General features: G+C 48.6%; 1 protein-coding gene across 20 annotated transcripts in view; it reads left to right on the top strand.

Annotated features, from left to right (window-relative positions):
• Positions 1-16,697, top strand: part of afdna (afadin, adherens junction formation factor a) — a 135,380-nt gene that overhangs the window by 43,469 nt on the left and 75,214 nt on the right. The gene's annotated exons all lie outside the window — the stretch shown is intronic.

The raw sequence follows: 16,697 nt of genomic DNA, 5'->3' as shown, positions 1-16,697 counted from the left end.
AGGGATGGCCAGACCCTCCCCTCCCACTTCCCTGTCTGATGGATGGTGGAGGAAAGGGAAGTCCTTCCAATCTGAAAACAGGCCTGTGGTTGACAAGGCTAGCTAGAAGGTCTTTCTCTTCCAATCTGAAAACAGGCCTGTGGTTGACAAGGCTAGCTAGGTCTTTCTCTCTGCGACTGTGGGATGGGTGATGATTAGAGGGGGAGGAGCCTGGTCACGTTGCACCCCTCACCAGACAAGGGCATCGTGGGTTTGGTTGTGCGGGAGCTCTGGGGGGACGGGACGGGGACAGGGGTGCAACATGTTTCCATGACAACGCAGCACACTGACCAGAACTCCCATGTAGATGAAGACACTGCTAGCCTATAGTGTGTGGTCTCTCAATGCACAGCATGAGTTTTCACTTTGTTAGCGCATTGTGGTTTAGCTGTCCCTCCAGCTCTGCATTGTATGCAGGGCACTGGGCAGGTTTACCGTTGTTTAGGTGGGGTTGAATGAGCGGAAGTGGGAGTGTGAGTACTACAGGAAGTGACTGGTCAGCGTTAACTACTTCTCTGTGTTATCTCTGTTCTACTTTTCTCTCTCACACACGTACACAAACACCATCCAGAATGAAATAGAGCTATGTAAATATAAATCCCTGAACTTGCGTTGAAAGGTTTGTGTGTCCCCCCCCCCGTTGTGTGAGAGAGCGGGAGCAGGGAGGCAGGCCTTATCTGAAGCTCTGTGTGTGGGAATTGGGAGACGCTGCTATTAGCATATTTATCACGGCCTATGGAGCTGAAGTCTCTGTGTGTTAACCCTGGCCAGGTATGAAAGGGAGGCTTTGGAGAGGGGAAAAACCTTAGTCTTCTGCTTTAGGGGATTATAGCAACAGTAAAGGGACTGGAGAATGTAGCACTGGGCTGTAAGGGGAGGGAGGTGTCTGACTTTCAGTATCTTGTTGCTTTTCCAAAAGGATACTGATATCTGATATCTGGTTTAAATAGACACTTTGAAGAACTCGAGAGACGTCATGGAATGGACAGGAAATGGAGGAGAGGAGAAGAGGAAATGAGATCTGGGAGGGAGTGATTTCCAGTCTGCAGTGCAGACCGAGGCCCTGCTGCGTGTGTGTGTGTGTGTGTGTGTGTGTGTGTGCAGTCACTCAGAAAGAGAGCAGGCTGGAGAGAGTGTAGCCCCTCCAACCAGGAAACAACCATGTGGTGAGCTGTCATCTCCATTTCCTCTCCCACTCCCCTCCGCGCTCCCTCTGTCACGTATGAGGAATGAGCTGCTACACGGTACTCTCTCCTCACTGACATATTTCAGTCCTGTTCGCCTGCAGGACTCTGTTGGTTTGATGAAAAGGTCAACGGGGTGAGTTCAACACAGTGTTGTATGTAGCTGTTGTTTCTCCGCCTCCCCGTGTACTGTCTCATCCGTGTTGGTTTGGTCGTTTTCATTCGCCGTAGCTGCGTTTGTCACCTAGGAGACGGTTACTGCTCTGATCAGACAGGCCTGACTGCTCAACCACAGCCCTTGGTCACCCACATTCCAGCAAATAAATCAGCCTGCACTGCTGTAACTCCTCCCTTTTGTAGCGCTACAGTGTCCAACTCGCTGATAACACTCCGCTGTGTGCCCCCCCTCAGGTTAATATGTGTGTACAAACTGTACGTGCAGCCTGATCATTCTTCCAGAGAGAAGCGACCGAAACCTCTTTCGTGAGTCAGGGAGGGGGAGATTTGCCGAGGGGGAGGCAGCAAGTGTTCAGTGAAAAGGGTCTTTGTTCTCTCCCCCTCCCCAGGTCTGCTCCCTCCATGGCAGGACCCAGGTCAGATCCAGTCAGCTCACTATACCAGCGGCTGTCTCTATTCACGGCCACACACTGATCCCCAGTCAGTCTGACACACAGCTGATAATGACGGGCAAGTGGGATGTAACCGGGGGTCTTTGGTGTGTCTCTGGTAGCGGTGCCATGCTTTGGGCTGACTCAGCATGTCTTACTGCTGTTGACTGTAACGCAGCTTGTTCTCCCTGCAGCGAGGGAGGGAGGGCCAGTTTTACACTGTCTTCTAAATGTTAGCCGTGTGTGTGTGTGTGTGTGTGTGTGTGTGTGTGTTGTGTGTGTGTGTGTGAGATAAATAAATAAAAATATATACCAGTTTCATTTAAGGACCAAAAACTGACAGCTGTGCCATTATAAATTGCTAAATAGTTGGGGAGAGATTTCCGATGTACCAATTCCATGGCACATGGTTTATGAACTGACACATGCAAAACAACGCAGGCTTCAAAACTTCACATTTTTTCATTTAAATTACTATACAAAATTCTTGCAACTAATAGAATGTTATATATATATATATATATATGGGGGATACAATCTTCCCAGCTCTGCAGATGCAGCTGTGCGGAGGCAGAGTCATTAGATCATTTATTTTGGTATTGTCCATATGTAACTCTGCAGATAGCAATACTGGGTGATTTGGAAAGTCATAGTCAATCAATCAATAATATAATCATTATTTTAGCAAAAATGTTTATCTTTAATTTACAATCTGTAGAAACTGAGAATAGAAAGGTTCAGTACTTTTATGAAGCATCACAGCACAGTTGAAATATATATATGGCAAATAGAAATCTGAAATGGATGATGTTGAGAGATAGATGGGAGGGGTTGAATGGAGCCGAAGGGTGGGACTAATAACAAGATACCCCGTATGTTTTACATTGGTTATGTATGTATGTATGTATGTTCAGAACTTTTGTGAAATAGCACAGTTAAAAATACAAATCAAACTGGATGGACAAATAGAGGAAGGACTAAAAACAAACAAAATATAACTATTGTAAAATAGATTGTCTGTAAAATGTGTATAATATGTATAAACTGAAGGTAGAAGCCTGTGTTATTGTTTATTAGTTTACTCCAATTGGGGGAGGGGTGGTAGGGTTTGTATGTATATGGAGAGATATATTTAAAATTTTTACCACCCACCAAAAAATAATATATATACCCCAAAAATATATGGTGGATTGGAAATGATGCAGGCAATTACATTGATGGAAGCGACAATCTATCCACAATATTAAAGCTGATCTACCACCTAAAAAAAAGGGTGGGTGTGTTAGCGGTGTGTGTGTGTGTGTGTGTGTGTTAACAGTGGGTGGGTGTGTTAGCGGTGTGTGTGTGTTAGCAGTGGGTGGGTGTGTTAGCGGTGTGTGTGTGTGTGTGTGTTAACAGTGGGTGGGTGTGTGTTAGCTGTGTGTGTGTGTGTCTGTTAGCATTAGCTGTGTGTGTTCTAAGTCTCAGTGGTCACCAGGCCTAGCCTGTTGAGGACATTGGCCTCTCTCTCTCTCTCTCTCTCTCTCTCTCTCTCTCTCTCGGGCCTGTCTCTCTCTCTCTCGGGCCTGTCTCACCTTCGCCTTAATAGCAGGGTGATGAAAACCCCAGTCCAGTGCAGCCTTGTTAGATGTAGGGTTGGAAGAGAAGGGGCTGCTAGTGTCTTTCTCTGTCCCCACTTCTCCTCTACCATCTCTTTCCCACATTCCTGTTTGTGTTTCCTCTCCAGGCCGTGTTAATGAGTCCTGGGGTCAGGGCAAGCAGCTCTCTCTACTTCCCTCCTCCACTCTCTTTCTCTCTCTCGCTCTCCCCTTTTGCTCGCTCTCCCCGGACAATAAAATGTAACTATTGGTTATTTTGTGTGCAGAGATGAGGGTGCAGTGGTGCATGATGGGAGAGTTTTGTCCTAACGAGCACTGAGCAGCACAGTGGAGAGCATGCAAGAGAGAGGGGAATGCCTCTCCTACTTACTGCACACAACCCTTCGCCTGGCCCCTTCACTGAGAGAGAGATGGAGGGTGAGGAAGAAAAGAGACTGAAGGAAAGTGAGATGGGAAGAGAAAAACAGAGGAATAGGTGGTTGGACACAGGCCAGGCCAGCAACCAGTAATAACAGGCCTGTGTTTCCCGGGGAATGATTATTCTGGGTATTAACCCTTGGTGCTGGACGGCTGACCTTCACGTCATTGTGTTTTTCCCCCTGGGCCGGGTGGTGAGCCAGCAGCACCTTCTGCCACGCCAGACCCAGCAGAGCACAGGCCTAGCCAGCCAGACTCCAGGGACTCTAATCTGCGCAGGTACACAAACAGAACAGGGCTTCTAATCAGATTTAGTGATTTCCAATAACCAGGGCCCTGCCCACTCCAGGCCTCAGCTGCAGAAGGAAGCAGCACTGGCTGTTTTGTGTTATTCCTTTTAATGGTTAGGTTGATCCTAGATCTGTTTCTGCCAGTCCCTTCGCTCTGCTGAGAGCAGGGCGTTAATAGCGCCACACCCAACCCTGTGACCTGATTGGAGGGTTAACAGGACGAGGGGGAAGTGTGCTCTGTGCTCTGAGGTACACACGGTAACCTCCCAGGTCATGTGTGTGATAAGCCCAGGGCAGGGCTTATGGAGGTCAGGGGGGGGTCACTGCACTGAAAACACTACTGTAGTTTCTTCAGGTCACGCTAGTGGGACAACAGTCAGCTCAAGGCTGGCTTAGTTCCAATGTTCCCAATCCTGAGACCAGCTAGAAACAAGCTACTCCTTAAGAGCTTGGCCCCTGATTTAAGCAACGCTTCAGGATTGCTCCTCTTGCTTGTGGTTGTACTGTATTTGATTAGCTGCTTCCTCCTATGATGAAGTGACAAGGCCAAGCTGCACGTGATGACTGTGGTTCTGACAGATGGGACCCCAGATGTGGTAGCCGTACAGCTGCACATGCCTCGTCTGCCCAGACAAAATTGAGACAAATAGCCAAACAAACACACACTCTGAGCAACGTTTTTAGATGGATCTTATGAGAATAGCAGGTGGTCCAGAGTATTGTCAGGTGGAGGGAGGGGGGGGGGTCAGGAGATGGGATGATTTTATATTTTAAGAGGCTCTGAGATGAAGTAAAATGAGTTAGGCCATCAGCCTAACATACAGACGGCTGGAGAAAACGACCTTGTTTATTACGTAGCGAGTGCGTTTGAGCTGGGGTCCAGCCTGGGTCTTTGTACTACACAGAGAGAGAGGGAAGGAAGGAAGGAAAGAAAGAAAGAGAGGGGGCTAACTCCCTCCTCCTCTCATGCAGACTGCAGCTCAGACATGAGGATTAGCCTTCCCGCCTCTCCTCAGGCCCGTCCCAGTGTGACTCAGACGCTAGGCTAGACCGCTACGCTAAGGCCATGCCAGGCGAACACGTGACTCCTCCTCCTCCTCAGCTACCTCAACTCTGGCCTGTTTACTACTACTACTAGTACTACTACTACTACTACTACTACTACTACTACTACTACTACTACTACTACTGCCCACGGCCGGCTACATTGAATGAACAGGGACAGATTCTGATGAAGTAGGGGTGTAACAGCTTGTTGGTGTATTGGTACATGTAGTTTCCAACTGCTCATTCTAAATTGAGCAGCGTATAAGGCAGGAGGCAGTACATAACGCAAAATGACTACGCCTGAAGAAGATGGCTTCACGTTACCCTGCAGCAATATTCTCTAAAAAAGAAGTTGGTACTGAGCTCATGTCTGGTCTGCTGAGCGCAAACTTGAACGTTATGAAAATTCTGTGCAACTTCCAGCGCGTGCTTACTGTGAACGCTGTTGTCCTACTAGCTAAGTAGACTACTGTGGCTATTTGATCATAGACCTACCAGAGTGGCCAACCATCAAAAACAAGGTAGAAAATGCATCCAATAGCATTGTTAACATGGATCATTCAGCCTTCAGTAGCAGCCAATGTGTGGTGTTCAATGTAGGGCTACATTCCATGAGATGCTCAGATTTGTTTTTTACATGACGTATGTAAGCCTATGCAACATTAACCAATTAAAAACACTACTGTAGCAATAACGTTTGCAGTAAGCTATAGGCCCAATACATTATCACCCCATATTGGCTTTGCTTGCATATCAGGCGTTTTTTTTTCAATGACAACATTTTGAGGTATGCTGTACGATCACGTTGTTGTATTACTCGTGAGGCACAACTGAGTGAGCATACGTTTAAATAATTAGCTTTTTATTTTACTGGGCTGATGGTGCCTGCATCTGATGGACCCCTCAGTCTGCTGATCTCTCCCTCTGCTGAGATTGACCATCTCTCGACGTCCCTCCTCTCTCCCTCCTCTCCACTGACACTGACCAAAAAGGACACCGTCTTCCAGCTGATGGTGAAACTCGAGTCGCACCGCATTATTGCACAAGTTACTGTTGTTACGCCTATAAACAAAGTGAAATATTTCTCGACATTAAAAAAGACCCAAGCCGCTAATAACAAGGCAAGCCTATAGATGCTTTCCTGCTCGTTCATTATTGCTGCAGTGCTTGTTGTAGCACTGAGTGGAAATAGGAAAAACATGCCTTTTTATGACTCATAAACATGTTGAATACAAAGTGTTGACAGTGCTGAGTAAGAACAAAAGGCTTTATCTTTGGGTTTTTTACAGAAATGTTGGCCGATCGACTAGGAATGTCGGTTGGTGACCACTGTTCTAGAAAGTTAAGTTTAATCTCGTGCTTCTCTCCGTGGCCTGAGCACTAGTCCCGGGGGAGCTTCTCGGGGCTTCTCGGGGCTTCTCGCTCCATCGCGCAGCTTAGAGGGAAGATTGATCTGCACCCCGTTTTTCACCTGCTAGTGGCCCCCGTGTCATAGTGTTTGGTGACAAGGCTAGTGACATCAGCTGAGCCCAGAGATGTGCTACCAAGTGGTGTGAATGTGTGTGGCAGACTTGTCTTTGCAGAGGTCTCCCACGCTGTGCTGACAGCTGCCAACAGGCCAGGGCTACAGATTCTGGGTTGGGCCTGCCGTGCTATTCTGGTCTGCTGTCTGTGAGGGAGACGGGCTACTCTGACTGGGCTGTCTGTCTGTCTGTTTCCATCACCACACCAGTCCATCATCAAGAGCATCAGGGCTGTCTGACTTCTATTTACAACCTTCGCTGTCCTATGCTCTGCCTTCTCAATTGTAATGACAAGTGTGTTCCTCACCGCTGTTGATATGCTGGTTAAGACTAGTTCCTTCCTGTCCAAATGACAGTTGGTGTTGAAGTGGGATCCAGTGGGATCTTAACAGTTGCTGTGTAGGGTGTTAAATCACTGGTCCTATAGCTCCTTCTGACCCAGAGAACTGACTGTTCATCCATGCCTGGTCCAGTGGCCTCACGGCCACAGTCCCCCTGGGGCCTCTTCATCCTATCCCCTAGCCCCCCTCCCCTTCACGGGCATGGGACTGTGTCCAATGTGTCACACTGTGAATTCTGCTCCGGGAGAATTAGGTGCTACTACTGCCCCAAGCATAATGTGCTGCTCTCCTATGGCCCATTGGACACATTAGGGAAAATGCAGACTAGTGGTTTCATAACAGATTAAGCTATTTAGAATCTATAGAGGCCAGTGAAGCCTAATTGATTGGGACTTAGTGATTTACCTGGCCCCAAATGACATTACATGATGGAAGTTACATTGAGCTGGCTGTAATGGATTATGAGCAAGACTTATTTTGGCCACTGGAAATAGGCGGCGTTAGATTGATATAATTTCGCTCCACCTGTCCAGCAGTGTGTTGTCAACAAGCACTCTGACTGCTATTCTTTCTCAGTGGAGGGAGATGGAGCAGAAAAAGCCTCCACTCCTGGAGAATTGGGTTCACCCAGAGTTGAGCGTAAATCAGAACAATCCCGATGGCTCAGTAACGACAGGAGAATGTGTGGAGAATGTTTGAGGGATTGACAGCATGCTAGTGCAGAGGTGCTCTGACTGCACTGCTGATGGACTGACTGGAAAGGCTGTGAGTCTGTCCACTCCACCACACTGTCCATTCTGCAGCCTGTCCTGTCATGTTTAATGCAGGTCTGCGATAAACACTCACTCACTCTCCACTCTGTGTGCGCGTCCCGTCCGCTTCCTCCGACACACACGTCTGTCTCCACAGCTAGAAGAGGAGGAGGAGGGTTGATGGTAGCTTTGCCCCTGCATCAGTTGTGCTCTCCTTCTCTTCCTCTCTTCCTTCTCTTCTTCTCTGGAAAAGAGAACACTGTCCATACTTTAGCCAACACAGGATTATAGACAGTATTAGCCTTGTTTTCCCACTACAAAACACCGTTCTACATAAAGGACAAGGCCAGTGATGAAACAGAGATAAATATAGGGTTGATCCTCTGCTATTTACTACTTTTCAGTGCTGGTCTGGAGTTGAGAGTTGAAGGGTTGTTGTAGGGACTCTATTGAGGCTTTATAACTTTCTGTCTGAGGTTTTGGGTGTCTCTCCCCATGGCATCATCTGCCTGGCAACTACTATGACAGATGGGACCTATCTCTTTTGTGGGCAAAACCACCGCATTGTTAATAAACAAATACTGTGGGGGTGGGAAATAAAAATGGATATGGAGTTCCTGATAATAATTTCCATGTTTTATAGGTGAGTTGATAATTGATATTGTTGCCTTAAATCAGACTGATCCCTCGGCCCAAGCAGATACAGGACTTGTAGAGGGACAGGAGGAAGAAGAGTGAAGACGATGGGTGTTACAGGTCTACACTCTCAAAAAGAAGTTGCTATGAACTATAGAAATCATTAGATATCCTATAGGTATGTCCGTGGCAGGGTCACTGCCCCATGTTGTATCTCTCTATATATCTCAGCCTGTGTTTACTGGTGTTGATACAGGGCATTTCTCTGGCCCTCCTCTATGTAAACTGACCCAATTACATTTCACAGGCACTTCTCTCCCCTCAGTCACTATCTGATCAAGAACACCTGGGAGATGCCTAATCTGGCCTCGCTGTAGAGAAGAGATAACAGAGAGGAATCTTCCTTCTCTCCTTTAAACCTCAGCCAGCTCACTGACTGACTGAGCCTCTGCCCTTTCATGTGCTGGGCTCAGTTAAGACCCAATCTAGCCTCTCATTGCCGGAGTCAAATCTGCTGCTGCATATTGCTCTCATTCTTAACCACGTCACAGCAGGACTCAAAATGCATTAAAACCATGATGCCTGTTAGTTAAGCAGCACTGTCACTGTGTTGTATGCAAAGTATGTTATTTCTCCACGCGTGTCCCTGTCCCTACAGTAGCTGTGTAGATTCTCCAGTCTGTCCAGTCAGAGCCTTGGGGAGGATGATTTAATTCTTTATTTCCCTTTCATGCAAAGCAGAGAGAGAAAGCTGTGATACGTTTCCCAGCCAATACCCTGCCTGTCCCCCCACCCCACCCAGCCAATACCCTGCCTGTCCCCCCACCCCACCCAGCCAATACCCTGCCTGTCCCCCCACCCAGCCAATACCCTGCCTGTCCCCCCACCCAGCCAATACCCTGCCTGTCCCCCCACCCCACCCAGCCAATACCCTGCCTGTCCCCCCACCCCACCCAGCCAATACCCTGCCTGTCCCCCACCCCACCCAGCCAATACCCTGCCTGTCCCCCCACCCAGCCAATACCCTGCCTGTCCCCCCCACCCCACCCAATACCCTGCCTGTCCCCCCCACCCCACCCCACCCAATACCCTGCCTGTCCTCCCACCCAGCCAATACCCTGCCTGTCCTCCCACCCAGCCAATACCCTGCCTCTCCTCCCACCCAGCCAATACCCTGCCTGTCCCCCCCACCCAGCCAATACCCTGCCTGTCCTCCCACCCAGCCAATACCCTGCCTGTCCTCCCACCCAGCCAATACCCTGCCTGCCTGCCCCCCCCCCAGCCAATACCCTGCCTGCCTGCCCCCCCACCCAGCCAATACCCTGCCTGTCCCCCCCACCCAATACCCTGCCTGTCCCCCCCACCCCACCCCACCCCCTGCCTGTCCCCCCACCCCACCCCACCCCACCCAATACCCTGCCTGTCCTCCCACCCAGCCAATCCCTGCCTGTCCTCCCACCCAGCCAATACCCCGCCTGTCCCCCCCACCCAGCCAATACCCTGCCTGTCCTCCCACCCAGCCAATACCCTGCCTGTCCTCCCACCCAGCCAATACCCTGCCTGCCTGTCCTCCCACCCAGCCAATACCCTGCCTGCCTGCCCCCCACCCAGCCAATACCCTGCCTGCCTGTCCTCCCACCCAGCCAATACCCTGCCTGCCTGCCCCCCCACCCAGCCAATACCCTGCCTGCCTGCCCCCCCACCCAGCCAATACCCTGCCCGTCCCCCCACCCCACCCAGCCAATACCCTGCCCGCCCCCCCACCCCACCCAGCCAATACCCTGCCCGCCCCCCACCCCACCCAGCCAATACCCTGCCCGCCCCCCACCCCACCCAGCCAATACCGTGCCCGCCCCCCCACCCCACCCAGCCAATACCCTGCCTGCCCCACCCCACCCAGCCAATACCCCGCCTGCCCCCCACCCCACCCAGCCAATACCCCGCCTGCCCCCCCACCCCACCCAGCCAATACCCCGCCTGCCCCCCCACCCCACCCAGCCATTACCCTGCCTGCCTGCCCCCCACCCCACCCACCCAGCCATTACCCTGCCTGCCTGCCCCCCCACCCCACCCAGCCATTACCCTGCTTACTCTCCTCCCACCCAGCCAATCATCTGCCTGCTAAGTGCTCTCCTTCCAGCCAGCTGCTTGGCAGACTTGGTCTTACATGAGAAAGGGAGATGAGTGGAGGAGAGGAAGCGAGGGAGAGAGAGAGAGGAAGAGGGACAGCATCCATGCTATGTGTGCAGGGAGCTGGATGGGGCTGGGTTGGATGTTGCTGTGGTGATGGTGGATGATTAACAGCAGTAGATGGATCAGGTTGCCTCAGCTGATTCTAGGTCTGTGGTAACGTGGCTTTCTCTAACCCCTCCATTTCTCTGCTGACAAGGTGTGTGTGTGTGTGTGTGTGTGGTTTGACACCCTCATTCAGTCGTGTTAATCCAGGACACTGACAACTCTGCTGGATGAGGAAAGACGGTGATTTCTCCTGGCATGCTTCATGCTGAGGAGGAAAGACGGTGATTTCTCCTGGCATGCTTCATGCTGAGGAGGAAAGACGGTGATTTCTCCTGGCATGCTTCTTGCTGAGGAGGAAAGACGGTGATTTCTCCTGGCATGCTTCATGCTGAGGAGGAAAGACGGTGATTTCTCCTGGCATGCTTCATGCTGAGGAGGAAAGACGGTGATTTCTCCTGGCATGCTTCATGCTGAGGAGGAAAGACGGTGATTTCTCCTGGCATGCTTCATGCTGAGGAGGAAAGATGGTGATTTCTCCCGGCATGCTTCATGCTGAGGAGGAAAGATGGTGATTTCTCCCGGCATGCTTCATGCTGAGGAGGAAAGACGGTGATTTCTCCCGGCATGCTTCATGCTGGATGAGGAAAGACGGTGATTTCTCCCGGCATGCTTCATGCTGGATGAGGAAAGACGGTGATTTCTCCCGGCATGCTTCATGCTGGATGAGGAAAGACGGTGAATTCTCCCGGCATGCTTCATGCTGGATGAGGAAAGACGGTGATTTCTCCCGGCATGCTTCATGCTGAGGAGGAAAGGGCATGGAGAGGGAGGAGAAGGAAGGTGCTGCTGAGAATAGATGACTGTGTGTCTTCAGGCCCTGAATATTGGTCTTGACAAAGGTTGACCTGACTGCTGGCTGTTACTATGCCAAATACAGGTTTAGCAGGGGCAGTGGTTTAACCCTGTTACCATGTCAACCACTCCCTTCTCTCTCTCCAGTCCCTCCTGTGTAGCCCTTGGAGCTCTGGTGACGTGACCAGGGCCAGTGCTTTGCCTGGCAGTGGTTAGTGATGGCCTAGGCAGGCTGTTTTGTTTGTCCATCAGTTAGCCTGACAGATGTGATAGGCTGGCCGTTAGGGGTGTGAACGTTTGACATTTTTTCTCCCTTCCTCAAAGTTAAAATCACAGTCCAGTTATCATAACATTATTTCCCTTGTTATAGACGACCTAGACGATTGGATATAAAGGCCTCGGGAAAAGTGTGCCATTTAAATAAAACCAGAGGCGAACTTTGGGCTACTTTTAGTGAATTTGCGAGGCATTCAAAAAGGATACAGGTTACCAAGACATATGTGCACCACGGTTCTCTCCCTCGCACTGGCAGCGTTACATTAGTGGAAACCAAGACAGTTCTCAGGACAGGCCTGGTTGTCGCGTAATCGGGGACAATTTTAGCTAACCCTTTCCTTACATTAACCTCTAATTCTCCTAACCTGCTACGAAAAGTAACTTCTGCTAGTCAAAACGGGCATACCTGCCCTGAGAACAGTCTTGGTTTCCACTAATGCAACACAGCCTCGCGCTGGCTCGACTGCTCTTTCTCTTCGCTAATGATGCCAGTAGGGGTTCAGTCTGTGGTCAGTTGCGTGTAGAATATTCTAGCCTATTCATTGATGACAGGCCTTGCTTTATTGAAGTTGCGAGACATGAAATTGATTGATGCAGCATTCCATTGCGAAATACAGCATTTGATTGCAGATAGTCCTAGTGCACGGTTCAGACTGGCTGTCTGGTGGCCGACCTGCCTATACTGTGACCCTCCTCTCTCTCCGTCCCTCGCTAGCTCGCTATGAAAGATGCGAGTGTTTGTGTTCTCGAAAGTACGGCAACTAATCAGTCAATTCAATTTAAGGGGCTTTATTGGCATGGGAAACATATGTATACATTGCCAAAGCAAGTGAAGTAGATAATAAACATAAATAAACAATAAAAATGTACAGTAAACATTACAACTAACAACTAATCAGTCTCCGTTCCTAAAATATTGAATCTTAGGAGTCGATTCCTAGAGGAATCAAATCTTGACACTCAGAAATGGGAGTCGACACCGGGAGTCAACGTGTAAGAAGTCGAGGAATCAATTATTTTGGAGTCTACTCCCCACCGCTACGTCGTCGTTAACAGTTGGACATTTTATACAGTTTTCTTAGCGTTTTAACAGAAAATAATTGCGGTTTTGCTGTTTTAATTGTTAAACATGTTCCATTTTGTCACATGCTTTCTGGCCTTTGTTTGTCCATCAGTTAGCCTACTACGGCACATCCCTCCATCTCCCCACTGCTCCAGTACAGATCTGACTGGGTCTCAGTCAGATTACCATACAAATGGTGTCAGGCCCCTCTGTTTAGCAGACATGTCTGTCCCATTCTGTAGTCCAGAGGCTCAGTACGCACAACCCTTCTACTAGTCCCCTGCCTCTCCCCACCGCTGGCCCCTTGTCTCAGGGCCACAGAGTGAAACGTCATGGATGTGGTGGGATGTACAGTATGTGTCTATAAAATGTGGTTCATCCATATAGGTCCCTCTTGCCTGTATTTCTGCTGAAGGTTTCTCATGTCAGATGAATCAGGCCAATGCAAGTCATGTTAACATAGCATTACTTCTGCTAGTGTAGCTATCCACTGGGCTTTATAGGGCAGTGGGTTTATCGTCTGACTAGGATTGCAATCATTCAGATCATAAAGGATTGCGAAAGGCCACATCTTGCGTTGGACAGATCTTATTATCATACATATAAAGCTGGTCTCTGTCTACATTGTTTATAACTAGAGATGATCATATAGTCTTTATTAAGCTGGTCTCTGTCTACATTGTTTATAACTAGAGATGATCATATAGTCTTTATTAAGCTGGTCTCTGTCTACATTGTTTATAACTAGAGATGATCATATAGTCTTTATTAAGCTGGTCTCTGTCTACATTGTTTATAACTAGAGATAAAAACCCCAGATGTACATTCATTGGCCCACTAGTGAGCCTGCATCTGGTCCAGAGGTAGACAGAGGGAGAGATGTTTTACTTGTACCAGTGCTGATGGAAGTGCCTTTACTCCTCTGCTCTCGTCTCAGGGGTACTGAACTGTATAGGCAGGTGGAGTCAGGGTGGACTGAATTCGTTATGGGATTGTTTACATCTAAATATCATCATGGAGTGATGAGCTTTAGAGTACTGCTTTGTTACAGTTAGTGTACTGTGACATGGCAGTGCCACCTGCTGGCTGATGGGCAACTACATGTTGTATATTTCAATTGGAAAGACAACTGTGATGTTGCGAAAAGCTATTTACTATTACAAAAGTAGTAATGTAACTCCTTTTGCTTGTTGGAATTCTCATACTACTTTTCAAAAGACTTCCAATTATTTTTTTAAAGAGGCTTTCTGAGGTGTCTACGAATGGAGCTTTTCATTCAAGCTCTAGCATATTGTCTGCATTGATGCTAGTAGATTGATGTCAGCCAGACTGTATGTGAAGTAGACTGACCCATCACTATATAATAACTTCAGCATGGTCTCTCAAACCCATCAGTCTGCTCTGCTGTCCGTCCATGTTTTCCTGGACCAAAGACAAGGCTCAGATTTTACCAGCATGCAGGTCCAGAAAGCCTCCCTGGCCATATCAGCTACGGTTTAGGTTCCCCTCTAATATCCCCCATTCCACTCTTTAATAATACCTCTCTCCTCCACATGACTTTCCATAAGGCTGGGTGGGGATGACAGCAGCAATATTTCTGCCCCGGGACGGAGGAGGGGTATGGGGGCTGTATATCATCAGACTGACGCTGTGCCTGAGGAGGCAGGGAGGAATTTGGGAATGTGAAGCGGGTATAGGGATGAAAGGAGCTGTATTGGAGTGAAGCTGATTTATCACCTCTAAGCGGCTCAGGCCAGGCCTCTGTCAGAGGGAGACTAGTCAGATGAGCAAAAAGTGGGAGACTATCTGTGGAGGCGGGCCTGGGGGGGATGTGAGCTAGCTGGGTATCTCATAGTTCCGAGGTCCTGTCCATAAGTGTACACGGTAACCATGCAGACTACAGACACACACAGAGTAGTGTCTTACCTCATCTCTGTCTTCTCACCCTTCTCTTTGTCAAGTCCTCTACCTTCAAAGAAATAGTTTCCGGGTACGTGTGTTTGTCTGCATGGTTAGTGTGTGTGGGTGGGATTCTTCATGACTCAGGATGCAGGTTTCCTGAAATAGGAGGGTGTGTGTGAGCTCAGCTCTCCCAGGTGTCTAGTTGGACTAGTCTGGGTCTGTAAATGAACCATAGATGACCCCCAGTCACAGGTTAGGATTGAGGTCACCTGGCACCACCCCTACGGTGAAGCATGGTGGTGGCAGCATCATGCTGTGGGGATATTATTCAGCAGCAGGGACTGGGAGACTAGTCAGGATCGAGGGAAAGATGAATCGAGTAAAGTGTAGAGAGATCCTCGATGAAAACCTGCTACAGAGCGCTCAGGACCTCAGACTGGGACAAAGGTTCACCTTCCAACAGGACAATGACCCTAAGTACACAGCCAAGACAACACAGGAGTGGCTTCGGAATGTCTCTGAATGCCCTTGAGTGGCCCAGCCAGAGACGGACTTGAACCTGATCGAACATCTCTGGAGAGACCTGAAAATAGCTGTGCAGCGACACTCCCCATCCAACCTGACAGAGATTGAGAGGATCTGCAGAGAATAATGTGAGAAACTCCCCAAATACAGGTGTTGCCAAGCTTGTAGCGTCATACCGAAGAAGACTCGAGCTTGTAATCGCAGCCAAAAGTGCTTCAACAAAGTACTGGTACCGCCTGTATATAGCCTCGCTATTGTTAATTTACTGCTGCTCTTTAATTATTTGTTACTTTTATTTCTTATTTTTCACTTATCAATTTTTTTATTTAACACATATTTTTCTTAACTGATTTGTTTAGGGGGCTTGTAGGTAAGCATTTCATTAAGGTCACCTGTTGTCTGAATACTTATGTAAATGTGATATTTCAGTTGTAATTTTTTTTAATACATTTGCAAAAAAAACAACTTTTTGCTTTGTCACGATGAGGTATTGTGTGTAGATTGATGAAGGGAAAAAACTATTTTATACATTTCAGAATACGGCTGTAACGTAACAAAATGTGGAAAAAGTGAATGGGGTCTGAATACTTTCCTAACACAAATAAGGTCTTTGTGGGATTCTTTCTCTATATCCCTCTCTTACACACAACTCTTTTTCTCTCTTTAACACACACACACCATATTGAGCGGTGGTTTTAGGAAGCAGTTTTCTCTGAGGTAAGGAAACGCACGGTGACGCTACTGAGTCCATTGTTCTGGTTGGCGTGACTTAATTCATTCCTCCCGCTGTCATTGACCGAGAATGAGTGATTCTGGTCCTTGGGGTTAGGCTGATGTCACTCTGAGGGAATGGAGACAGAGGACATGTAATACTGGACCAGATACTGGTCTGCCCAGGGGAAGACAATCACATGGGTTTTATTGTTGAGGTATAAGTATCATGTGGTTCTGTGTTGCCCCTGGCATCACCTGTAGTGTGCAGTGCTCACAACAAGGTCCTGTGTGGTCAAGCAGGCTATTTCTGTCTCTAGCTGAACAGACTCTGAGAGGAGCGCTGGAGTGTATAGTCTGCTTTGCTATCTGCCTGCAGGGCCTGCACCTGAGCTGGCTGTTACACACACACACACACACACACACACACACACACACACACAGTCCTCCTGACCCTGAATCCCTTCTAAGGCCCTGTTTACAATTAACTCACTGGACCTTGGACACACTGGACAATTACATCCTCTATAAACTCTCCACAGAAGGCTGATTTAGCTAGAAATGACAGGCACACTGTTGATAGTTGCAACTCACATAGTTACCTGTGGGAGACAATGGGCAGTCTGTGTCTGAGACATGATCAGGTTCAGGAGTAGTGTCTGGGTGTGGTTGGAAATGAGCTCTGTATGATGCGT

This window comes from Salmo salar, chromosome ssa15, assembly GCF_905237065.1.
Source record: "Salmo salar chromosome ssa15, Ssal_v3.1, whole genome shotgun sequence".
NCBI classification, from domain to species: Eukaryota; Metazoa; Chordata; class Actinopteri; order Salmoniformes; family Salmonidae; genus Salmo; species Salmo salar.
Note: the sequence above shows the minus strand (reverse complement) of the source record. Positions and strands in the feature narration are given on the sequence as shown.